The 26904-nt window shown below is 39.1% G+C and overlaps 1 long non-coding RNA gene across 1 annotated transcript in view; it reads right to left on the reverse strand.

The window, feature by feature from the left end:
* The window catches only part of LOC309646705, a 610320-nt gene extending 595632 nt beyond the window's left edge, over window positions 1–14688 (reverse strand). Inside the window, exon 1 of the long non-coding RNA XR_014255545.1 lies at window positions 12566–14688. This is a non-coding gene — a long non-coding RNA (uncharacterized lncRNA). The remainder of the gene's footprint in view (window positions 1–12565) is intronic.
* Between the last annotated feature and the right edge of the window lie 12216 nt (window positions 14689–26904).

Here is a 26904-nt window from a genome sequence, read left to right on the forward strand (position 1 = left end):
CTTCTCAGAGCCCTGAGTTTCAGCTCCGCAAGGACTCTCTCCTAGGTTTCTACATTTAACATTTCCAGCATCTTCCTTATTCCCTGTGCCAGAGAGGTGGTATTTGTTTCCTGCTGTGGTTACTTCTAGGACCCTTGAGAGTTCTCTTTGTACCTTTCAGGTACCTACTTAACAGCTTAATAGTACTTAGCACCTCTTGATATTAAATTCCCTCTCATCAAATAACTGATGTAATTTCTGATTCCCAGTTGATTCCTCTAATGCAGGTACCTAGCGTGGATCAAACATAGTTCTAAATACCAGGGAATGGTCACGACCCAAATAAATCTACTGCCTTCATAGAACGGATCTTCTTTTAGGGTTAGACAGGCAACACACATAAATAGGTATTATGATAAGTATTTTCCACTTTTTCACTATTATGAAACTGAATAAAACCAAGTAAGGGGAAAGAGAATGACCAGGGTGGCAGGAAGGGGCTGCTGATGTGTGGGGTGGTAGAGAAAAGGCCTCTCTGGGCAGGTGACATTTGAGCAGATTTGAAGGAAGTGTAGGATCAAATTATACAGCTATGTGGAGCAATAGAGAGTAGGAAGTGCAAAGGTCCTGGGGGTGATGCATGCTTACAATAGTCAGGAAATGGAAAGACCAGTGTGTTTCTAGCAAAGGGAGCAAGTGGGAAAGTGGTAGGAGATGAAAGCAGAGAGGAGGCAAGAGTCTGGAAGACCAGGTCCTGCAGGGCCCTGGGAGTCAGAGTAAGGATTCTGACTTTTCATCATCGTGAAATGGTAAGCCGCTGGAGGATTTTGAATATAGGAAGCACAAGCTAGTCCTCAATGATCAAAACCTTACTGAGCATCAACTTGGGGCCGTGCATTTTTCTAAAAGCAAGTAATAGGGTAGTGAACAAAACTGGTTTATTCCTGCCCTTCTGGTGGCAATATAGAATATGTCTGCTAAGTGCTGTGCAGAAAAGTAGAGCAGGGTCGAGGTGTAGGGAGTACCCAGAGGAGAAGAGCATGAAGGGAGCAAGGGAAGGTAGGAAGGCCCGGTAGAAGGCAATTGCAATACTCTGGGCAGGAGTTGATAGTGGGTTGGACCGTGATGGAGATGAAGATGTTTTAAAAGTGTGGTCAGATTCTGGATATATTTCTTATGTAGGGATGATAGAATTTTCTGATGATTTACATGGCTCCCCATCGCTCTTAGAATAAAGTACAGGTCCCGATCATGGCCTACCAGATTTAGCATGGTCTTGTCTCTGCTTGCGTTTCTAACCTCCTCTCTCCACTGGCTACCCCATTACACACTGCTCGTTCACTCTATGGAACATGTACCAGGTCCTCCAAAGAGCCATGTTCCCACTGGCTGCTGGTCATTTGCACATGCCAGTCCCCCTCAAGACCCTATTTACCTGAATAACTCCTTCCCCGCCTCCTTCAATTCATGGCTTATATTTCCCCTATTCATAGAAGCCTTCTTGTTTTCTGGAGATGAGGTTAGGTGTCTCTCCTATGAGCAAAACCCCAAGGCTGACTTGATCTTCCACAGCTAATCAGACATCTAGAAAGCTGGGCACACTCTTTTTCTTTTTAAAAAAAAAATATTTATTTATTTCGCTGTGTCAGGTCTTAAGTTGCAGCATGTGGGATCATCGTTGTGGCATGCGGGATCTTTCTTTGCGGCACGCAGGCTTCTCTCTAGTTGTGGCGCACGGGCTTCTCTCTAGCTGTGGCATGTGGGCTCAGTAGTTGCGGTGTGCGGGCTTAGTTGCCCCGTGGCATGTGGATCTTAGTTCCCTGACCAGGGATTGAACCCGTAGCCCCTGCATTGGAAGGTGTATTCTTAAGAACTGGAGCACCAGGAAGTCCCTGTGCACACTCTTGTTGTAATCAAAACTCTGTTTGTTTAGCCACAGCATTAACTCTGTTTTGGCTTCAGAGCTCTTGGTTGGGGGAACAGTTGAGGAAAGATCTCTTTATACCACAAACACTAAACTATAGGACCCAAAGCAATAGAGATGCTTGGCAGGCGTCATACCATCCAATGAATACTTGACATAGACATTCCTCAATGTGTTCATGTTTAGAAACAAGCTTATAATAATGAAAAATAATTAGAATTGAATTTTTTGTTTTGGAACCTAGTACTTTGCCATTATGGCCTTAAAATGCCCTTATTTTCTCAAGATTTTAGTTTATTATATTCACTTTTTTCAAAGTCTTGTTTTTACTCCTTGATCGTGACCATACAACAGCTTTTATTCAATAGCTCACAGCACCCTGTAGAAAGAGCTATTGCTTCTTCTATTAAGACAGCATGCAAAATATATCACATGCTCATTTCCCGAAATATGGAGTGAATTTCTTTAAACCTTGGAAACACTTCATTTCCATGAAATAAATCTTCCCAGACTGGTAAATTCCCTGAGATTATCATAACAGACTTAAGTCGAACTGAGAAAGGATTTCTATTTTGAGAGAATAGTGCTTTTGGCAGTCAGTAGAGCCTTCTGTAGACATCTTTTTGAGAACGGGATAACTCATCTGAATTCATCACAGCCAGAAATAAAGATTCTTGGTGCCTGATGTAGGTGCATTACCGGAAGGATGGTACGTCTGGCTTAGTATTGCTTGCAAAAATTATTTATGGTTGGCACTCTCAATGTGTTTTAAAAAAACTCTTTTCTCATTTGGTTAAATGTTTCTGTCTTGCTTTTCATTATTTATTTGAAGTCTGCCTTCAAAATGCTCAAAATAATGTTGTTGTTGGACAGATCTCTATCTGAAATCCAGGAAATAGTTTTCATTTTGGCCCCAGTTAGAACCCACATCATGTATATTAATGCAATTTTCTCATTTTAAACTACTTTTTGTTTCTCTGCTGCAGCCAGGCTTTTATTAACATGCTTAAACCAATAAATCCTCATCTGTACTGGAGTGAGCTAATTGTGTCCTTAATGAAGAGGGCTGAATCTCATTTGTCAAATTTATGTGTGCACACAGCCTGCCTCACTGAATGCAGACCAGCTTAAGGAAGAGGAGTATCTTTCCAAAGAACTCTGTTGAATGAGTACTTCCAAAAACATCTTTCCATACTAATGACATTTTAAACAACTTAATTCTGTAAATTTTATTTTTGTTGGAGGTATGCAAACTCTTCCTACTAGAATATTTACAAATTTACTTTATGATATGCCATTTTCTGTTGGTTAGAATGCTCATCTTACCCACAAAACTCTCTCTTACATGAAAAATATATCATCATTATCTTGTTCTATTACTTCCCCTTAGAATGACTTCTCTGTTCTTTGCTTGGCTAAATCCTGTGCCCCTTTCAATCCAGCTAAAATCTCATCTTGCACCCTTACCTAATTTGGGCAGAATATTGTGGAGATCATGGAGATTTCACTACTAAGTGTGTTGTGTGCTTAACTGGGGTCAATACAAGCAAATATTTCCTGGATGTCAAAGATTCCTCCACCTATAAGAATGACTTTAATTTATTGTTGTCTTAATGGAAATTATAGGATACTAGAATAAGTTTTATTTGTTTGCTTCTACGATAATCCTGAGATTCATTGTAGAAGACATTGGTTGCTTTGGCCTTTCCAAAAGTCTTTTACCTTTATCCAGGTAATAGCACTCTGGTGTACAGTACCTTCCAGTGGTGCCTCCAGCTCTGAACATATAACTGATCAGAATAAATGAAGTTCAGTTCGTAAACTCTTGTTACACCTGTTGGCCAAGAGAAACCTTCATCGCGTTAGACTTGGGGCTATGAGGATATAACCCTTGAGTTCTGGGGACCATCATGATGGGAAAGCATACTTGAAAATTTAGCCATTTCAGAAGAAAGAAGGCATGTGGGAGAGATCACTTCCTGGCAGTATTGAGTACCTGAATCCAAGTGTGCCAGAAGCTAGAGACTCCTAGGTTTTTTAGTTACATAGTCAATAAATTTCTTTTATTTCTTATTTATTTATGCTTTTGCTTATACAAAATTGGGTTGTTTTGATAATTGCAGTTGAAAGAGCTCTGAAAAAATATTTCAGTCCCGATTTTATAAGTGAAGAAATTAAGCTGAGAGAGATTTAGAAAACTGTAGAACTAGTAACAAGTAAAACTGGAATTGTTAGTCAGGTGTATCTGCCTCTATGGTCCATTCTCTCTCTGCTCTACCATGTTGCATTACAATTTTCTGGTATGTTTTGGCTGGTATGTTTTGGCTCCTGTGCTGATATGTTTTGGCTCCTCCAAAAATTTTCATTTATTTATTTTTTTTGATGGATAAAGTCCATGACTTGCAGTTGTATCATTTTCTACTAGTATTTTGGAGGAAGAGAATATGAGGGACACAGAAACTTTCGTGTTCTGAGTACTTATAATAGAAGCTCCATTAATACCATTGAGTTTTCCAGTGATTGACACTCATTATATGCGGTCTTTCTCTGGGTTCAAAGAACCATGGTTGAAGTCAAAGCCATTCTTGTTCATAGAGCAACCTACTAGTCTCTGAGTCTGTGTTGCTTCAGTGTCTATTGTTCACAATCCCTATCTCCATCAAGTTGCGTTATTTTCAGAAACACAAACAAGTTGAGTTGGCCCATCACAAGGACACTTACATTGGAAATATTGGAAAAATGATGTCTATTCCTAGGCTGGATCAGAGACAATGTTGAAAGAAACATCTAAATTTTATTCCTGGAATTGTCACTGAATTTCAGGGTGGCCTTGGACAAAATTATTTTTCTAGGTTGCTCCAAAGGGAAGAGAATATAGGGGTGGGGGAGGAATAACCAAACAGTTCTCAAAGTATACATTTATTCTTTGCAGTGTTAAGTACTACATTCCCATTTTCCTGAAATTACTGTGAACTCAGAGGCGAGATCTCAGAGAGAGCCTTTTGAAATTCTAAAAATAGTTGTTTTTTTTTTCATTTATAGCTAGAAGAACAAAAACAAAATCAAAACAAATAGAAAACAGGCTTGGTGCACAATTCTTGCCTGTAAATGTCCCCATTAGCTCAGTGTATGTGTTTTTGTTGGCCTTTGAAGACTCGAGGTCTATTATGGTTTTGTTGATGGCTAACAGTGTTCTTGGCGCCGAGTGAGATATAGAAGAAGGTACCAGATCCGCCCAAAGGCGCTTGCAACCTAAGTTAGTAAAATACACAACTCACTATTAGTCTTGACCTTGCTGGAAATTGGGCTTAAATATCAGTAGTACTAAATTCCAGAATATTTCTATTTATGCCCCTCTGGGTTGGGCAGGAATGACATTGTGGAGCAACTGTATTGCCTGGTATGCTTCCTTTCTTCCATTTTTAGCATCTCCGTCTTTCTTCCATACTACAGGGCTTTTTCCATGGCTGAGTCAAACACGTACATGGTCTCTCGGCATCCACTTGCTTGGATGTAACATTCACCTTCACTTTAGTTCATTATAGTCAACTCTCATTTTTCTCCACCTACTGCAAGTGGTAGGAAACAGTATTGGCCCAGATAGATCCTAAGTAATTTTTTTATGTGGGAACAGTTTTTCTTCTTACATATATTTGTGTGAACACCCATGACACTTCAAACAAAACAGTGAAGAGTGTGAAGACGCCATTAGACAGGGATTGAAAACTGTCCAACATTCTCTGCCCATGTAGTTTTTCTTTTTTTAATATTGGTAGGGAAGGAAAATATTACACCTCAGACTCCCAGATGTTCATACCTTTGGGAAGGGTGGGTGACGTAGGAGAGGTAGTGGGGGGAAGTGGAGAATCACTGGTGGGGCAGAGCCTGGAAAAAGGAGGCAGGAAATTCATAATTTGAAAGCTAATTTTTTCAAATGGCTGGTCTCAGGTTATTGCCAAGGGGAAGTCTGTATGAGAAAGAATAAGTAAAAAGAGCTGTTTTAAGAGTTAAGCGGATTGTTGATCTTGCCTCTAGTCCATATATAACCCCTGCTTATAAGCAATCAGAAGTGTGCTGGGCTTGGTATATAAAGCTAATTGAAATCTGCTGCTGAGGATTAATCTACATCAGTGAAACAAAGGGACTATGGCTGCATGCAATAGCATGGATGAAACTATTCCCATATTGTTATTTTCATCACAGTTAAATATATCTTTAATAATCATTTTAGAATGTAAATTCTCACCTATTTAAAAAAATTTTGGAATGGATTATTTGAGGTAGAATCATTGGATCAAGGGATATGAACATTTTAAGACTTGATATACTCTAAACTTTTCAGAATTATTGAAATTAATTTACATTTTCATCAGCTAAATTTGATGCTACCTGAATTGCTTGGATGAATCTTTTTTTTTTTTTAAGATTTAATTTTATTTATTTTTGGCTGCATTGGGTCTTCGTTGCTGCTTGCAGGCTTTCTCTAGTTGTGGTGAGAGGGGGTTACTCTTCGTTGCGGTGCACGGGCTTCTTGCAGTGGCTTCCCTTGTTGTGGAGCACGGCCTCTAGGCACGCGGGCTTCAGTAGTTGCAGCACGTGGGCTCAGTAGTTGTGGCTTGTGGGCTCTAGAACAAAGGCTCTGTAGTTGTGGTGCACGGGCTTAGTTGCTCCGCGGCATGTGGGATCTTCCTGGACCAGGGATCGAACTCGAGTCCTCTGCATTGGCAGGCGGATTCTTATCCACCGTGCCACCAGGGAAGTCCCTCATTTGGATGAATCTTATAACCACATGTTGAGCTGAAGAAGCCAGACACAAGAGACTAGAGACTGATTAATTCTATTTAAGAAAAGTTCAAAATCAGGCAATTAGTCTATGGTATTAAAACTCTTGGAGGGGTGGTGACTGAAAGAAGGGGTGATGACGTACCCTGGGATGTTTGAAATGTTCTATTTCTTGGTCAGGGTGATGGCTGATTGGGTGTGCTCCCTTTGTGAAAATTTATCAAGCTTTAACCTTGTAATTTGTGTATTTTTCTGTCTATATTTTGTACTCACTTTTAAAAAGATTACTTAAAAATTGTTTATGTCTATTAGAGAGATGTTTGCATGCATATGTGTTGTTTGGAGCCACTTCTGCTAAAGTGTTGAATTTGCTTGTTTTTCAAATTAGTAGCTGACTGACATTTGATTTCTGGGAAGTGTTTGTTAAATAAATAATTTCCGGTTAAAGAAAGGAGCCAGTATGTCTTGGACAGTAGCCTGATGGTTACCTAAGTATTATGGGTTGGTATGTGCCCTTATCGCAATCAAAGGCAGTTAAGCCAAGAACCGAGTGAGCTTAGGGTGCTGTTATGAGTTCAGGAGCAGAGCAGTGAGGCTAGATTATGGCAGTTTCATGGGGGATGAAAAATGATTTGTCCTCCATCGTTCCTCAGATCCTGAGATGTGTGAGAGCTACTGTGACCCTCCTTCACTCCACGGCCAACTTCTGTCTCTCTCTCTCTCACTGGAGGGGAGTAGGCATTTAAAAGACTGTGGTTGAACTGGTATATAAGAGATCAGAGAGAGAAGAAATGACACAGGAATGAGAAGGGAGAGGAGGGAAACAAAAGGGAAAAGTGAAGTAAGCCAAGAGAGATGTGTCGAGCTAATCTGGAGGTTGTAAACTTTAAAGAAAGACCAACTAATAATGACAAAATAGTAAGGTCTTCACACTATCCTATTTTTTAAAAACATGTTCAAAATATACTTACTGTATGTTAGGAACTGCCTCCATGCTATATGCCCTATATAATTCCATTTAATTTTTTTTAAATAAATTTATTTATTTTATTTATTTATTTATGGCTGCATTGGGTCTTCGTTGCAGTGCGCGGGCTTCTCATTGCGGTGGCTTCTCTTGTTGCCGAGCACGGGCTCTAGGCACATGGGCTTCGGTAGTTGTGGCTCGCGGGCTCTAGAGCACAGGCTCGGTAGTTGTGGCACACGGGCTTTGTTGCTCCACAGCATATGGGATCTTCCCGGACTAGGGCTCGAACCCGTGTCCCCTGCATTGGCAGGCGGATTCTTAACCACTGCACCACCAGGGAAGTCCCTAATTATAATCTTATAAGATTGAGGGATCAGGAGGATTTTGAACACAGTGTGTTAGACTCCAGTCTACACATGTTCTTATTCACTAAAGCAAACCCTCTTATTCAGAGCCCACTGAGTCAGAATAATGATGCAATGTATTAAGTACCTGCAGCATCTCAAGGACCTTTATTTCATCTTTTATTTTATAAAATCTTATTGTAGTAAGAAACGTAACTTGAGATCTGCCCTCTTAACAAATTTTTGAGTGTGGAGCACATTATTGTTGACTACAGGTGCAGTGTTGTACAGCAGGTCTCTAGAATTTATTCATCTTGCTTAACCGAAACTTGATGCCCGCTGATTTGTCACTCCCCATTTCTCTCTTCCCCTGGCCACTGGTGACCACCATTCTGCTCTGTGATTCTATGAATTTGACTATTTTATTTTATGTACTTTTTAAGTTTTATTTATTTATTTACTTGGCTGCACCGCGCGTCATGTGGGATCTTATTTCCTCAACCAGGGATCGAACCTGCGCCCCCTGCATTGGCAGTGTGGAGTCTTAACCACTGGACTACCAGGGAAGTCTCTGAATTTGACTATTTTAGATACCGCCTATAAATAGAATCATGCAGTATTTATCTTTCTGTGACTGGCTTATGTCATTTACCATGATATCCTCAAGGTTCATTCATGTTGTCACATATTACAGAATTTCATTTTTTAAAGGCTGAGTAATAGTTCATGTGTGTAAATACCACTTTTTCCTTATCCATTCATCTGTCAATGGACATTTAGGTTGTTTCCACATCTTAGCTATTGTGAATAACGCTGTGAATATTGTGTTAATATCGCTTTCAGATCCCGATTTCAGTTCTTTTGGATAAATACTCAGAAGTGGGATTGCTGAATCATATGATACTTCCATTTTTAATTTTTTGAGGCACCCCCATAGTGGCTGCACCATTTTGCATTCCTACAACAGTGTACAAGTGTTCCAATTTCTTTTGTACCTATACGTTTGTCTCCACCAACATATTTCATCTTAAATGATTTGTTTTTGTTCCTTCTGATCGATATGTGCATATGGCTACATGTGGTTCCCTGCGCCCGTTTGTATCTGCTACTTGTTAATGGCTGTGACCTTATCGTTTGAGATTCTAACCAACGGCAGGGCTGTGTGGAGCCACTCCAGGCCGCATGGACCCTCTGGCCACTCTGGTCTGCACTCGTTCCTCCTCACCATCCATCCTCCCCACCAGGGCTTGTCTGGAACTTTACCAGCTCCCAAGGGTAAAGATAGGTCACTGGGCAGATGACCATGTGCCTTTAACTGCTGACCCTGATTTGTGTGTACTGGCTTTGAGGGAGGATTCTTGTGGCTTCTTTTTACTCCAGGTTTATATTTAAGCAAAGATTAGATTTGCTGCGCTCTTCTATCTGACACATGAAGGGTTGGGTGTGCATCATTGGATAGTATCTCACAAAACCAATGGGCTGTAGAAGTCGATGGGCCCAAGTACACGTGATCAACTTGAGCATTCACATTTGAATGACTAAAAAATTTTGTAAAGGTCAGTGAAAGGATCATCACAAGTACTTGAGTATCCATGACCTGCAAGTATTATGCCAGGCAATTTTGGGGATACAGAGGTGTGATGTCAAAGGCTGGAACGAAAACAACTGAGGCCAGGCTGTCAAATACTGTACTGAAAAGCAAACTGTGCTGAATGAGGTAATTAGGAAAAGGAGCTACCGATGGGCACATGCTAAGATGGGAGACATAGTCACTTTAAAGTACAGGTAAAGTGATCTTTCCATATGCCTACGCGAGTAATCACTTCTATGTGTTTGCAAATCAGATACAGTGATAATTAGTGGTTTGTGTAGAGTATGTCTTCACTGGCCAAATAAGTTAGGACATGCAAGTTTAAGCAAATGCACGCAGATTTTCTCTAAATAGGATCTTTCTGAGCTTTTTTTAAAATGATGCTTTCTAAACTCCAAGAGAGATGGATTTTCTAGTATCCCACATGTTTTGCACCTTGAAAACATTTTTATATGAGATATCTTCTGGAACTAGTTTTTAGAAAGTCTGGAGATAATGGTTTGACATTTTCCAAGTCATCTGCCTGTCATTTCATGTTCTTCTTTCTTTTAAGTATGAAGGAGAAAATCTAGGTAGCATAATGTAGTGGAAAAGGGACCAGAGAGTAGCCCAAGATCTGGGCTCATCACTCAAGGTTGTTTTGGTTTCACCTACTAGGAAGATAAATCCACCCCTGCTGTCCTTAAAAAAGTGAACCTACTTGAGACTCATTGACCCAGAGACTGCACCATCCAAAGGTTTTCAGGTTTTCTAAGCTAGGGAACAAATCCAGCTGTAAACCCTTTAGGTGCATTCCAACATGCATTTTTCTTTTATTTACTCAAAATGCTCAGCTCTGCGCACTTATCTTGTGGTTCATTTTGTGTTTCCCCAGAACAACGCCCCACAAATGGAATAGATCAGTGTTAGAAAAGTTCTAAAGGGATATGTCTGTTCAAGTCTCCTATTTTACACGTGAAGAATCTAAACTTTCTTTGGAGTTTGACTTTCCCTTGGATTATAATAGTAGTTAGTGTGATAATGTCACCTGATTGAGAGTCTGTGCCACTTCCTATAGTGGCACACAGAGGCCCTAGGAGCTCTCTGAGGTTTGAATCCCTTGACACAAGGCTAACCTATGGGAAATGCCCAGGGGAAATTCCTCAGTTTAACCCAGATCCTCTTATTTTTCTCAGACATAGTGATTAAATATAGTTACTCTTATCTCTTGGGGAAAAATATTCAACACAACCAATTAAGATTCAAAAACTCCATCGGTCTGTTAGGGATTTACCTAACTGTCCCAGAACTACAAACCTCCCTCCTAAACACAAAACAAAATAAAACAAAACCTATTAACATATCTTAGATTCTATTATATCAAGGGTCCCAGGAAATGATTGAGTTTAACACTTGAGGGTTTCAGAATAAGCGCTGGGGAAAATGCATGGTGTCTGTAGACCTCAAGCAATTTAACTGTGGCTGCCAAGGCTTCCACAGAAAGAGTTTTTCAATTGGTATATTTATACTCTCTTTACTTAGTATTGATTCTAAATAAGGATAAAACCCATCCTTGATGGGAAGCCTATGAGTAAGAACAGATGAATTAAAGTTTGTTTTATCTTCCCACTTTCCTTTTGCTGTAGCCAAAAAAAGCCTTCCTTTTAGAGTCAAACGGGATGTATTCTAGAGGCACTGCCACTGCTTTCAGAACAACTAAGTGATGAAGTGGTGGGACAGTCCAGGGCAACAACAGGAGTGCTGGATTGTGGTGCAGGTCCAGGGCTTTGGAAACTTTTCATCTGTAAAACGGGGGGAAATAGACCATCTTGAAGGCCCACAGTTCTATGAACTTCCCCCACTACATGCTGTATATTGATGCCCAGGCCTGCCATTTTCTAAACCCTATATTCCTCTTAAAACACCTGCTTTGGAGCCACTGATAAAGCACGTGCTCTCTCTCTCTCTCTCTCTCTCTCTCAGGTCTTGCAACAGACTGATTTCACCTTATATATTTGCTCATCGATTATTTGTAGGATTGAGAATAATCTCTGGGTAATTTCCCTTATGGCAGAAAATGAGTGGAGAGAATGAATGACCAAGGTATGATTGTTCAGACATTGTCCGCTCATAATTGTGTGTGTGTGTGTTATATACAAACACCATTAAGTCAGACCTGCTCAAATAGGAATTGTGATGATTCTCCAAAACTAGGGTAGGGTTCGAGTTCATCTGTGCTTCGGGTATGCAATAAAGTTTGTGAATATGCAGAGAGATCATGTCTGTACTTTAAAGAACAGTCTTTTCCAACACTCTGGCCATTCTGCCCCTACCTAGGTATAATCCGCCCCTACTCGCAGCCTTTTTTCTAAGTCCTGGCACACAGCTACCCTCCCCTGTGAGGTGACACTGCTGGGGCTTGGCTGATATGTTTTTACTTCCTGGAGTTCCCTTCCTCTCCCTCTTGCCCCTCTGTAATCCCACTTATCTTATATGGTTCATTTAAAATGCCCTGAATAAAGTCACCCCTCATTCTCCACCATCTGGATTCACTGTTCTCCTTCCAAGAGTTCCAGAGTTCAGGAGCTCCATGATAATCTATGCATATCTCCAATAGAGTACTTATTTCATTCTGCCTGATATCATAGTAAGATGTTGAAAGAGGGATAGTAAGAGAGTAGAAAAAGAACACACTTTGGAAATACAGAGGAGATTTAACTCTGGAAAACTCTAGGTGAAAACTGTCAGGCAAGTTATTGAGCTTGTTCGAATCTTAGTTTTCTTCTCTCTAAAATGGACATAATAACCACTTTGTCAGCATAAAATGAGCTAATATATATAATGAGCGTAACACCATGCTTATTGTGTGGTGGGTGATAAATATAGGCTGTTATTATCAATAAAAATGATACAGGAATTATATCTTTTTGTCATTTTCTTAGTGTTTTCACTTTTGGAAAACTGTATCTGTTTCAAAAGTGTTTGTTGAATAAAGAAACAGGTCCCTTGACATATTATAAATTCCTGTTATCCCTATAGAGCTGCTACAGAATTTCATACAATCCTCCTAAATGAATAAAGAATAGACATGTTTGATGAGGTAAGCAGAGGTGTGATGATATGATGACACAGTTTTTCCAAACTATTTAATTTATTCACCAATGTAGCAGTTCCATGAGGCAACACTTGGGATTGATTTATTAAATCGTCTTGAGACGATTGTCTTGAGAATTTTCTGTGCACTGGACTCTGTAGTTGGAGGATACCAATGTTCAGCAATAGCAACTGATAATTATTGATCATCAGTAATTACGCCTGGCCCCGGACATAGGGTTTTAGATGGATGAATTAATGCAAGCAATACCAACAATAATTCTACGAGGCAGATAGTAATATTGTCTTCATTTTACAAAAATGAAAGTGAAGTCCAAAGAGATGGAATAACTAGTCCAAGTTCATAGAGATAAAATGGCAGATACTGTATTCAAACCCAGACACCTGACTCACCAAATCCACTGCTACTACTAATGCCAGGCGAGACTTTGTCCCCAGGCAGTTTCCACTCTAACTGAATAAAGGCAATCAGTGCAATGTAATACACTCTCCAATCCAAGGAACTCTTAGGTGATTTGGAGCACATAGGAGATGCCATCAGAAAAGCAATGGATTTGCTAGGCATTCTGCCTTTTTTACCCCCAGTTACTTCCTCAGTTAGACTAGCAAATTTCTTGACTAGTTATTGGTGGGTTTTCCCCTCACTTTCTCATAGAACTACTATGATTCATTTAGCTGGAGGTTTCAACTGAGCGGGAAAGTCAGCCTTTGGTCATGTTTACTCATTGGCTATGTATAGGAGTTACATTCGGTCATTCAAAGAAATCAAACATTTGATTGTATTCAGAACAATACTGCTTCTGGTCTCTGAACTAGATAACACTTCTGCTATCTCTAGTTCCTCTGAAACAGTTCTGCAAACACTGCAGCAGCTATTCTCAGAATACTTTCTGCATGAACTTTGATTCTTTTAAGTGTGGCTATGGAAAAACCAAAGAGAAAAGATAGAATTAGTATAGCAGCAGCAGGCTGGCCAGACTTAATTCAGATCCTACATGTACAACAACTTTTCTCAGAGCCACTTAAAGAAACCATTAGGATTCCAAGGAGAAGGAATGATCAAATGAATAGGTGTCTTTCTCTCACCTGTCTGAGACAGAACTAGACATTGCCCCCTTCTAGTGACCCATATTAAGTTCTTTACACACAAGTTTTCTTTGGATTAAGGTTTTTGATTTCCTGTTACATGGCTTTGTTTGTACCTTGTCTGAGGGGTTGTTTAGCTGATTAATGAATGCATCATACCTGATTGCCACTTGGCAGAGAGAGAGTTAGTTCTAATACAGAGAGATGGAGGGAAGGAGTCCAAAGCACAGCTGGAGACAAGCTAAGACATGCTGGAAAGCATTGATAACCAAGGGAAGAATATCTTTACAGTTGGGAAGAAAGGGAGTTGGGAAATAAAATTCCCTTTTGCCTTGAGCTAGTTCAATTGTCTTATTTACAAATATTACTACCATTCATTCATTCTTTAGTTAGCCTTCACTCTTCTCCATACACAGTACAAGGCAATCACCAAAAGAAACACGAACAGGAAGGAAACTTGGTTCCTCCTTCAGGTTCACAATCTAGCAATGGACACATGTGTGCACAACTAGGGCTGCAGAAAGCCTGGTTTTACAAAGTAGATGTGCACACAGTGGCACAGAGCTGCGGAAATAATGTCCTTTTTATCTGGTTCTCCATAAAGTGAAATAGAAATTGGAGAGCGGGCATGACTGGGAGTCTGGGTGGAACTTCTCCAGCTCACTTCCTGCTTGGTGGAATTGCCTTCAGTGCTGTGGAATTGCCCACAGCCTGGGGAAACCTGCAAGCAGTCCCTTGGCCTCATGGGAATTTGTGTAACCTGTTTTGCTAAGTCTGACTAAGGCACGGTGTGCAGGTAGATAATGAGAATCTAGCAATTAGAGCTAAGTTTTTTGTACTTTTTATGTTCCAGACACAATACTAGTCTATTTAATGATCTTGGCAACCCTATAAGTGCTTTTATTATTCCCATTTTACAGGTAAAGAAACTGATGATGAGGGAGATTAAATAATGTGCTCAAGGACATACAAGGGTACATGGCAGAGCTGGGATTTCCTTCAGCAGTCCAACTTTATGTCCTAAGCCTTAATCATTATGTTCCTGGATATCCAGTACTTCATAACACAGGTAAGTGGAACCTCCATTTGCAAGTAGCTCTAAGAGCATACAAGCATACTATGTCAGGGATCCAGAGGGGTCTGGGAGTGCTAACTGTTAGAAAGTGAAGCATGTACCATCCTGGGATAGACATGATCCTTTGGTTTTGGGGGGATAGGAGAAGCCAAATATACAGACTTCAGCATCAGTAGTGGTTGGGAACAGGTGTGTGGTTAGAAGTACTTGGAATAGTGTCTTCCTGGTGATCCAAAAACTGAGTTCTGCAGCCTCCTGATGAACCCATTTTGAAGAAAGGCTGTGGTGATTTTCTTTGAGCCTAAAATTTCTTGCTCTCTGCTCAGAGAGATAGGCGTCTTTCATCATTTTAGTGCTCAAGTCCAATATTGGTATCAATTGAATAGGAAAACGGTAGTTATTTTTCATTCAATGGATGAGTTTAAAATAGATATTTTTGTTTTGTCTGTGGGAAACTATAATGAAATTGAACTAGCCTTCCAAATGCAGGTTGCACCATGTAATTAGGTGGATAAACATGGCTGTAGAAGTTAGAACTGCATGAACCTGTAACAAAAAGCAGAGAAAAGAATATTATAGACATTTATTGGTGAGGATATAATTCTGACCGTGGCCAAAGGAACAATGTTTCCTTGACGATAGCTTTACCTCTAGCTTTAGTAAATATGTGACTTTGTTTACTGCCCTGAAAGAGTGTGTTTTCAGTTGAAGATAGTCAGTATTCATTTTAGCTTTTGACATCAGAACTAGAAGGCACTGATGTAAAACCTCTTATTCATTTAAGTTTTCTTCAGGAGTGCCTTGATTTCATGTGGAAGAGAAGCACAATTTAGGGTACAAAACAGAAGCCTGACTCTAGTGTTTTATATACAAGGTTTAGGTCTTTCTTTGAAATGAGGGAGAGTCTGAAAAAATGTGATTTCTTTCTATGCTGTATCTCCTCCAGCCATTTTTAGTGGATTGCGTTGTACAGTGTTTACTCAAGCCAGGTTTCTCCTGGGTATTTTCGCCCCTTTGAGCCCTCTGGTCATCCTGTCAATCATTTTATGTGTTTCTATGTGTTTTATGTAGTTGGCCTGTGCTTCACAGGTAATTATGAAAATAACAGTGCAATAACACCGTTGCACAAATATCTTTAAGCATTAGTGAGTAGGCCTGTGGGAGAGAAACTGAAAGGCGAGACCACTGGGCCAAATTATAAATGCATTTGAATGTGATGAACATTATGAAATTACATTGCAAAAAGGCTCTGTTTGCGCTCTTGCATCAAGTGCATGAAAGTGTCCATTTTCCTGTACTTTTGTCATCACCAGATATTATTTTTTAATTTTTGTACATCCAATGGGTGAAAAATGTCATCTTAGTGTTGTTTTAATTATTTCTAGTTCCTTGGTAACCACAAGGTTGAATATCTTTTTTTTTTTTTTTTTTAACTTTGGGTTTATTTATTTATGGCTGTGTTGGGTCTTAGTTTCCGTGCGAGGGCTTTCTCTAGTTGCGGCGAGCGGGGGCCACTCTTCATCGCGGTGCGCGGGCCTCTCACTATCGCAGCCTCTCTTGTTGCAGAGCACAAGCTCCAGACGCACAGGCTCAGTAGTTGCGGCTCACGGGCCTAGTTGCTCCGCGGCATGTGGGATCTTCCCAGACCAGGGCTTGAACCCGTGTCCCCTGCATTAGCAGGCAGATTCTCAACCACTGCGCCACCAGGGAAGCCCTATCTTTTAATATTTATTGGTGATTCGCTCTCTTCTTTTTTTGAACTGTCTGTTCAAATCCTTTGTGCGTTTTCCTAGTGGTTTCAGTGAGTTATTCTTAGGCTTATAAGAGCTATTAATATATGAATATTGATATTTTTCGTAAATATTTTCCCTCACTGTTCCTTGTTTTTTGAAGATCTTTATGATGTCTTTCAAAGTATCTAATTTGAAAGATCTAGTAAAATCTACCAGTGTTTCTATATGTATTCTTTGAGTTTTGTGTGCTACTTAGAAAGACTTTCATATCTATATATATAGATATATATATCTCCTATAGTTTTTTCTAGTGCTTTATGTTCATAATTCAAGCCATAATTTATTAATAGTCTTATTAGCATCTTTTTCCTTCTAATGCTTTTTGAAGCTTCTTTTATACATTTAAGGCTTTCATTTGTGTATTTAATGAAATACGTAGCTTATTTTTTTTCAAATAGATATCTACTTTTTCCAACTGCCATTTAAGTAGCACATAATTTTACCTCTAAATTGAAGTTATCACCTTTATCACATAATACATTGTATATATGTTCATTTCCAGACTTTTATATTCTGTTCCAATTTATTTGTCTATTCCCGACAGTCACCCCAATGTTTTAATAACTGTCACTTTATATTTTGATTTGGTACATTGAGTTTCGTTTCTTTTGATACAGAATTTTTTGGCTATTCTTGGAAGGTACTCTTTTTGTTAACTTTGGGAACAGCTAGTAAATATCCTGTTGAAAAATCTCTGTGGAGTTTTGGTTGAAACCACGTAGTATATGTAGACCCGCTAGAGAAAAGAGTCATTTTTCCAAGCAAGGGTGTCTCCTTGCACAGGATATCTGCCAGCATGTTATCAAGAACTGGTGCCTCTAAAATGTTTGCATTGCTCAACACTCCTAAAGTTAACAGTGAAGAAAAATATTTCTCTTCTCTCCCTTAATGAATGTTAAGTCTAAACCCTGCCTCATTTCATCTGCAAAATGAAACCAAGATCCTAGGATGTCTGCCTGGGTGAGTTCTGGACATATCATTTGAGAAGCTTTGCCATCTGGCTCTAAAGGTGATTCACAATGGGATTCCTGGAGGATGTCAAAATGTTGGAAAAATTATGAAAACCTGGGACTAGATTATTTAGATTAGATGCATCACATTTTCAGTGAAGACCAATTTTATTGGATTGTATAGCTTTTATCTAAGGCTGTGCACACATGACTCCGAGAGTGCCACCCAATTCAGTTAATTCTCATTCAGGAAAATTATTAGTAAAATTCAACAAGACAACCTACAAATACATTATTTGACATTATATACACCAAAATTATTAGATAAATTAATAAACTTTTGACTTTTCCTTTTCTTCCTTCCAACAAAGCCTTATTTTCTTTTTAAAAGATTGGAGAAAATAGATCCAATCTCCAAAGTGTAGTTTTTACTTATTATAGTGTTGTGAATTTTATAAATTGCAAGCAAATCTGAATGTTGAAACAGCTTGAGTAAATAAACTTTTGTATCTCCATGTAACATAGTTATTATACAGCATTTTGAAACAATGAGAGATGGTTTGTTGTATGTAATGGCATGAAAGGTTGAAGCTATATTATTGAACAGAGGTGAATCAATCTGTTGGAAGCATATAGGATATGATCCATTTTTATTTAAAATAATTTGTAATAATTTCTATTAAACACCACAGACATATTTAAAGAAATATGAAAAACAAGCACTCATCTTGGAGTTGGGAAGTATAAAATTATAATTCTACCTTATACATATTTATATCATTTTAAAATTTTACAATGAGCATATATAAGTTCTATAATGAAAAACAATAAAAAGTTTCATTTTGGAAACCACAATTTTTAGATATTTATTAATGATCTTACTTCCTATAATAACCTTTTCTTCTAATCATAGATTATTGAGAGTTGACTGTGGCTCAGAAATCATGTTTTCTTCTGCTACAACACTATCTGTAGATCCAATTGAGAAGTATTAGCATTATTACAATTTCTTGAAAGATTACTCAGTGCCAGCCACAGAACTGTGTGTATTACATCGCATCATTTAATCTTCAGAACATTCCTTTGGGCTAGATATTGTCCGCATTTTAAAGTTAATCAAAACTGAATTTGAGAGTATAAGTCATTTGCCAAAGTCCTTCAGTGAATTAATCAGCATACTAGGGAATCAGACTTTAGCTTCTGATTCCAACTATGGCTTCCCCCAATATCCCACAGAACAATTTCCATATGGCAATTCATAAACACAAACTAGAGAGACATTTCAGAATTCAAGGCCACAACCTTTCTATATTTCTTTTGTAGATAACTTAGTAAGTTTGCCCAACAATCAGAATGGGTAAAGTGCATAGTTGACACTGTGGAAAATAACTATTTGCTTAGGTCTGTAGCCTTCAGATCTGTTTTCTTGGTGAAAAAATCTAAAGCCAAGCAGCATCATCTTTCTGTTAGTTTGCTAGGACTGTGGTAACAAAGTGCAACAAACTGGGTGTCTTAAAGAACAGAAATGTATTGTCTTACAGTTCTGAAGGATAGAAGGCCAAGATCAAGGACTTAGCAAAGTTGCTTCCTTCTGAGAACTGTGAGAGACATTCAACTTCATGCCTCTCTCCTAGCTTTTGGTGTTCTGCTGACATTCTTTGGGGTTCCTTGGCTTGTGTAAGCATCACCCCAATCTCTACCTTCATTGTCACATGCCTCTGTCCCTGTGTGCCTGTCTGTGTCCAAATTTCCCCTTTTTATAAGGACACCAGTTATATTGGATTTGGGCCCCACCCTGCTCCATTATTGCCTCATCTTAACTAATTACATCTGCAATGACCCTATTTCAAAATGAAGTCACATTCCGAGATATGGGGGTTAGGACTTCAACATATAAATTTCAGGGGACACAATTATGCCAATGACAGAGAGTAACTTCCTTCTCCCTGGGCCCGAGGAACATGCTACAGGATCCTCTCTTCCCATTCATAAGCTATATGTCCCTCTGCGTCCCACTGTCTGTGGGTGAGAGCATCACAGTTCTGTGCGAAAGTCCTTCAGTATTCTCTGTTTTCCTTCACTGTTTAGACACTTCGAAGAAGACATTTGATTTGAGCTTCTTGTTTATACTGGCTTAGGCAACCTGATGCTAGCTTTGCATGGTTACTTGGGAGGTGCTGTACATTTTATATTAGTTTGCCAGGCTTTGGGGGTAAAACTAACTTCATTTTTCAAAACCATCCCATTCATACTTCAGAAGAAATGCAGACCTCTGTATGCAAAGCATTATACTTACTGGGGCTTCATACATTTCTGAGGCAGGACCCTCATCTTAAAAACTTACAGTGTCAAACATATATATATATATATTTTTTTTTTCTGAGTTGCAATCTCCTAGAGTAACATAGAAAATAACTAGAAGCTTTGAATTGGAATTAGCACTAGTGAGTAATTTCTTGTACCTAAATAAAAAACCCATGACCTTTGGATCAGGTTTTGTGCTTAGATGTAGCTATGAGGATGTTAAAAAAAAACAAAAAACAAAAAACTCATGGTGGCAGACGCTGAGACACTGCTACTTTCCTGCATATTCCTTCTCTCTGCTTCCAATTAATGCAACCCACTTTTTAGTAGAGAAGCAACACTCTCTATTTTCCTCTAAGGAATTCCTTGTAGCCAAACCTGTCCTTGCCATATGACCTGGTTTTGCCTAAAGAAATGTGAGCAGAAGTCTACTGGATAGAGCTTTTGGAGGCGCTGTAGTTTTTGTTTTTGAGGAGTTGTCTTTGGTTTTTGGTGTTTGTTTGTTTGTTTGTTTGTTTTGTCTCAAACTGTAACACTATCATTCTTATGGTTGTAAGATGGTTGTTCTACCTTCATCTGAGCTGTAGTCAGAAAGATGAGGGAAACATAAAGGGCAACAGCTACATGCAGCTAAGAAAGCTGGAATGAGTTTTGGTATTTGAGGACTTTCATTAGCAGCTGCGACAGCCCTGAACTTCCCTCCTCTGGACCTTGTTAACATGAGAAAAATAAACTCTTTCTGGTTAATATGCTATAACTGGATTTTTGATACATGCCGTTGAGTTCAATCCTGACTGATGCATCAACCGTCTCATGTTGGACAACATAGTGCCACCAACTTGAAAATGCTTCTGCTGTTTCCAGGAGGGGCTCCCATCAATGGGCTCTCACTGTAAGAGTGGCAGCTACTATGACTTCCAACTGATAGCAGTGGTGACAGCCTCCAGAAGTCTGGCCCTCAGCAGCACCTCTGGGAAGCAGTGGATCTTTGAATTCCTTGTCAAAGCTTTAGTGTCTCTCACATGTCTCCGGCAGGCTCCAGGCAGATGCTGGGTCCATGTTAAAAGGTCAGCTCAAAGTGTTTTTCCAAGAATCCTTGGAGAGCATGTACCTGTTGAGTTATCTCCTATATTAGTTGGACAGCACATAAGTCTTTCAAAGAAAAATTCTCTTAGGGAACTTTCTGAAAGCTCTCTGGAATTGGTCTGAGAAAATAAACTGAAATCCCACATGGTATCATAATTTTAGTGTTTATCTACTTAATTTTGCATTTTCCTGAACCCAGCACATCTCCTAATGCATGTAAGTGGGAATTCATAGTCTTTAGTTGTTTACCATTTTTCTGGAGCATCAGGAATTAAGTAATTAGTAAGCCTGACAAGAAACTCGTTTTCTTCTTTATAGTTATCCTTTGAGACATAAGGACATGGTTGGCAGGGGATGGGGGAAGGAGGAATTGGGTCTGACTACTGATAGTCCTGAGGTAGCAGGATAACTTTTTGGAGTGGTGAGATCGTTCTGAAACTAGATAGTGGTGATGGTTGCACAGTTTTTTGAATCGACTAACAATCATTGAATTGTACACTTTAAAAGAGTGAATTATATGGTATATAAATTATAGCACAACAAAGTTGTTATTTTAAAAACAAAGTCAAGAGTATCACCACAGAGCCACTGAATGAGAACTTTATGGTGTGACTTGGGTTCTTTATATGATTCTGATTCATATATGTCACACCGTTCTACCCCCAAGGGATGGAACTCCACACACGTGCACATACACATGCACACACATATGCCTATCTAAAACACCAACTACTGTGCTAGGGTTCTTTTAAATGCCTTTGCTTTCTTGTCTGGTTTCAGCCTGTAGCCTCATGTCCCACAAGTAGAATGTTGCAGAACATAGTCTAGGCATCATCGAATGCGACCATGAAATATTGCCCATGAAAGCTTTATTTCTATTTTTCCACCATTCAACTTCTTAATACACTGCTCATGAGAAGTTATTTTGCTTCCTGGAATTTGAGTTGAAATTTAAGAAAAAAAAATTGAAATGCCCAAAGGGTAAAGTTTCTATTACTGTCATGAGCTTTCTAAATTATGGGACACTCAGAGAAAGTGTAATAACCTCACGAAATTGGCTATTAGACTACGTTTTATTCATCTTTGAATTCCAAATACTTGCCTGATGTGAACTTGATGATCAATAACTCTTTTGAAATGGACTATTTCTATTTGTCATAAGGGAAAACTTCAGATACTCTCTTAACTAACCTCCCTCCATCCTTTCCGCCTCCCCAAATGAAGTGACTTGCACAGGGTCTCTTGCCTTTTTTAATCGGCAAGTTGTGGCTAGAACCAAGGTCTTGTGTCTCTGCAACTGGTGCCATTCTTTCATCTTCATTCCAATCATCAAAACACAGCATTGTTAAACAATATTTCATTTAATGGTGAAAAAGTGCTGCAGGATTATGGACATCCTTGGTGACAAACCAGATCTTAAGTTTGGAAGATCCTGGGAATAAACGTTCAAGAATGGAATTATATTTCAGCAGTTTGTGGCTTAGAATTTAGTATTTTTATGTTGACTTCTTTATATTAACTGGATTTCCATGACTCTGTCCCCTTGGATTGCAGTTGTAATTATGTAGCAGTTAACATCTTCTCTGGGCCCAGCACATCCCATAATTAGCTGTGTTCTCTCCACAGCGTATGACTCAACCCTATGTGGTTCTTCTATATCAAAGGCAGGGTGGCCAGATTTTTTTTAACCACAATAGTTGAGCATGTAGTGGCAGATGGCTGCACAACCCAAGTGCATTGGGTCCTTTTGAAGAGTAACCTCACCAAAAACAAGCAAACAAACAAACAAAACCAAACCCTGAGATTTATTTTTAAAAAAAGGAAAGAACCTTCTTGGGGATGTTTCCAAACACTGCATCATTTAAAAGGAAAAGCATCTCCCTCTCTCTCTCTCTCTCTTTTTCTTTTTTTTTTTGGAAGAACTAAAATAGAAATAAATGAGTTAGAACTTTGAGGTCAGCCTTGATCAGGAAGGAGGGCACTTCCTGGTCTCTAATCAGAGGTCTACAGAGGCTTACTCCTTTGAGCTAGGGCACTGGCTGTAATGTAGTTTGTAGTGGGAAGAACATAGGGCTGGGGTCAGGAGACTCAGTTTCTTCTTTGTTCTGCTGCTAATTAGGTATCTGAAGCTTTCTGAGCTTTGGTGAATCCAACTACCTGAGATCATTTATGCAACACCACTATTGTAAATGCAAGATCTTATATTATTAGGCCAGTTGAAAAATAGAGCACCTCAAGCTCCCTCTGCACATACACATTAATCTACATCTCCTTGTGAAGAGCCCTAGGGAAGGAAAAGACTCAGTAGCTGTCCTGGTAAACTTATTACAGGCTTAGTGAAACTCACCATCGGGGAGTTCCTTATTATATTAGTAATAGCATACCGGAATGTAGAATGTTTTATTCACCAGAATTCCATAGGGAAAAACAACTATATTTGTGGGGAAAAGCACTTAGAGTGTAAGGCTGGACTCCATGGGCATAAATATGAGCTTTCCTGCCCTGTACCACTTAAGGGAACAGATTTTCTTGCCACTCCTCAGAGGGAGGGTAGAGGAAGAGGGAAGAGGGTGATGAGGCTCGTACGATGATAGGGGTGCTGCATGATGTGCAAGGTGACACTGCCCGTAACCCTCAAATACTGAATTTTCTCAAAAGTGCATAAATGCTGGTGTATGTGTGTGAAGATGGGAAAAGGTAATTAGCGAAGTTGTGAAGCAACCCTATTTTACACTCACATTAATTCTGAATAATATCAAGCTTGGGTATAGGAAGGAAGCAGAGAGAGATAAGAGCCAAACTTGGGGATTGGCCGGAATATTATGAGAGCTCTGAATTTCCGGTCTATGGAATTGGACTTCAGATCAAAGTCAACAGGTCTTTAAAAAGCATTTATAACTTAAATATACCAGCTAACACCTATGATGTGTGCACTTTCCACATTCCAAATACTGTGCCAAATGCTGTAGTGCATTTCATACATGCATGCACGCAAAATGCAAAAATTATTCCTTTAAATCTTTACATGAGCCCTGTGAAGTGGGTACTACTATCTCAATTTCATACTTGGAGAAACTAAGACTCAGAAAGTTTACATAAATTGTCCAAGGACATACTTACATTCCAAATATGTGTGAATATTCATTCATTAATTACTCATTACCATAAATATGTATTGAGCACTTTCTCTGCTAGACATCAAAGGGTATACAAAGATGATTCTAAAGTGAATCTTGCCACCGTGTACTTACTTTTAATCATGTAATAGGAGCTATAGGATGAGGACAGGGCCATGTTATCGAGACAAATAAGGCATGGGCCGTGTGAGAGGTTTAAATGCTGGCAATTTCAGAGGAAGCAAAGGTCTAATTTCCCCCACCCCTTGGTGCAGTCTGAGTCCTTTTCTCTTGTGGTGCTGAAGAATAGCTAACTTATTTTCTAGATGTGACCCAAAGTTGTGTGTTCTCTTGTTCAGTTATCATCAGTCATGACAAGGATTCCACCTCTTCATGAGTTCCAATACTTTTATCAGTCTCTGTTGAAAATCCTTGAGGTCATGGGCTGTGGTCCCCTCAGAAAGCATGCTGCATTTCACCCTGTACATTCCCCATCCAGCGTTTTTCCTCTCTTCCAGCTCCCACCCTCGGTTCTTGTTTTTCTCTCATCTTCCTCCTTATCTCTTGGGCAGCGTCTCTCCTTCCTCGGGCTACCACCTCTATGCATTCCCTTTCCAATCCTGCCCTGAAGAGATCTTAAGGACCTATTTTCCCAGCAAAGTAGATCTCTTTAAGGTAGAGTTTCCTTGTTTGGGATTTCTTATTTTATTGCTAATAAGACAAACATTTCTTCATGTAGATTTTTTTGGCTGCACCATGCGGCATGTGGGATCTTAGTTCTCCGACCAGGGATCGAACCCGTGCCCCTTGCATTGGAAGCGAGGAGTATTAACCACTGGACCATGAGGGACGTCCGTAGAATTTTTTTTCATGAACTTCTAGACCCACCTGAGCCTTCTACTCCTCTATTGTCCCCTACCTTCTGAGGCTTCTCTGAGATTTCCTTTCCTCAACCCCCTTCCTTGATTTCAACCATCTTGATATTCTGCTGCTTATTAGCTCATGATCTCGCCTAAATATTGGATAGGGGGAGTATGGATAGTACGGTAAACACAAACCAGCCAAATATTTCATGAGCAACTTCCATAAAAATTTGGAGGGAAAAGCTAGAGGTGGCCTGTAGATTGCTTTTTATTTAATTTTCCCTATATCATCAATTCTAAAGTAAAGTTCACTTTCCAGAAAAAAAGGGCCCTTTCTTAATATATCGGTGTGATATTATAAAAACAATTTTCTATGTTGGAGCTAGTACTGGCCCTGAAGTCAGAGAGACTGTATAATCTCAGCTCTACCACTTCATAGTTCTCTGACTGGACAAAATTATATTCAACCGCTCTGGGTCTCAGTTTCCTCATCTGTAAATTGGGATGATAAAACTGTATATACTTCATAAAGTTATTGTAATGGTCAAATAAGATAAATATGTATTTAGAACACAGTAGGTGCTCAATAAATGGAGGCAGTTGGTTAGACTGGGAATCTAGAACCTGTTTACTAAGGAAAGCAACTTTTGCAAAAATATAAAAATTCTCAAATTCCCACATTCTCAATGACTTTTACATACCAATATTAAAAGGTAATGAATGGGTTGGCTACCCTTTGGTTTAATCCAGTTACAATTCTGTAGATATATAATAGGAGTGTTTATAATTGAGTTACAAACTTAGAGAAGCTAGGGTTGGCATTCATAGCTGAAAAAAATATCCCACCCCTGAGTCTAGATTTCATATCTCTGCAATTCATTTCCTGAGAAGCCTTCCAACTATGTGATTTTCCATAGCTGTAGGCTTTGTTATTATTATTTAAGGACTCTGTTGGGCAGTTCTGGCAGCTGCTGGCACAAGTGACTGTACATGGTGAGGGGTGGGCTCAGTATGTAGGGCGGGGCTTTCCGATTCCAGGGGAGAAGATTCTTCGTAACAACAAGGTAGATATGTATCTTATCTGGGATATAAGATCTATGTGAGAAAGTAAGTAGGGGTCCACAAAGAGAGTGTGCTCACAAGCTGAAGAGTAATGATTGAATTTAATAAAAACTTCCATGTACAGTAAAGCTCCATGTTCATGTTTGTCTTTTACATAAGAGACTACAAGGTAAAAACCTTTTGAACCAATTTTTCTAACTTTTATTGGCTTGAGATACCTGGTATCTTACAAGAAAAGAGTAAGGTAAAGTGATCAAGGAATAACAAATAACTGCCATCATTTATTAAGAAATTATTATGTTCCTCCTATTTATATAAAGTAGATATTCTTTGTTTCTATTTTACAGATGAGGGTTGTGAGATTTAATGATAGTAAATGACCTGCCTAAGGTTCAAGAACTAAGAAGTTATTTCCAAGAATCCATCCGTTCAACAATTTCCTTCCATCCAAAAATATACACCAAGAATTGTTTAGTGATATCATTTGCCTTTATTTTGTCCTAATAGTTTCAAAAGACATTTTACCAGAGTCATATTTAGGAATGCTTAATATGGAAGAATCCAGTTTGAAAAGCGTGAAGATTTCTTAACTTTTTCTATACAACAGAGTAGCTGGTCAAGATAGCTTCTAAAATCCACTTCTATGGAAAAAAAATTTCTTTTGATTCTACAAAGCCCAATACCTCTTAAAAGCACAAGAAAGTTAATAATGAAAGATACGTATTCAATCCCAGAATACTGGAAGTCTTCAACAGATTCAAGAGGTGATAATGCCATACAAAATGCAATCTGATTCTTTCTAGAATTTAGCTCCCTTGAGGGTGTGAAATCTTGTCTTTCTCTACTTCAAAGCACTAATCACAGTTTTTGTACTGTGCCCTTCAGTTAA

The sequence above is a fragment of the Balaenoptera physalus genome (genome assembly GCF_965194825.1).
Source record: "Balaenoptera physalus genome assembly, chromosome: 17".
Lineage (NCBI taxonomy): Eukaryota > Metazoa > Chordata > Mammalia > Artiodactyla > Balaenopteridae > Balaenoptera > Balaenoptera physalus.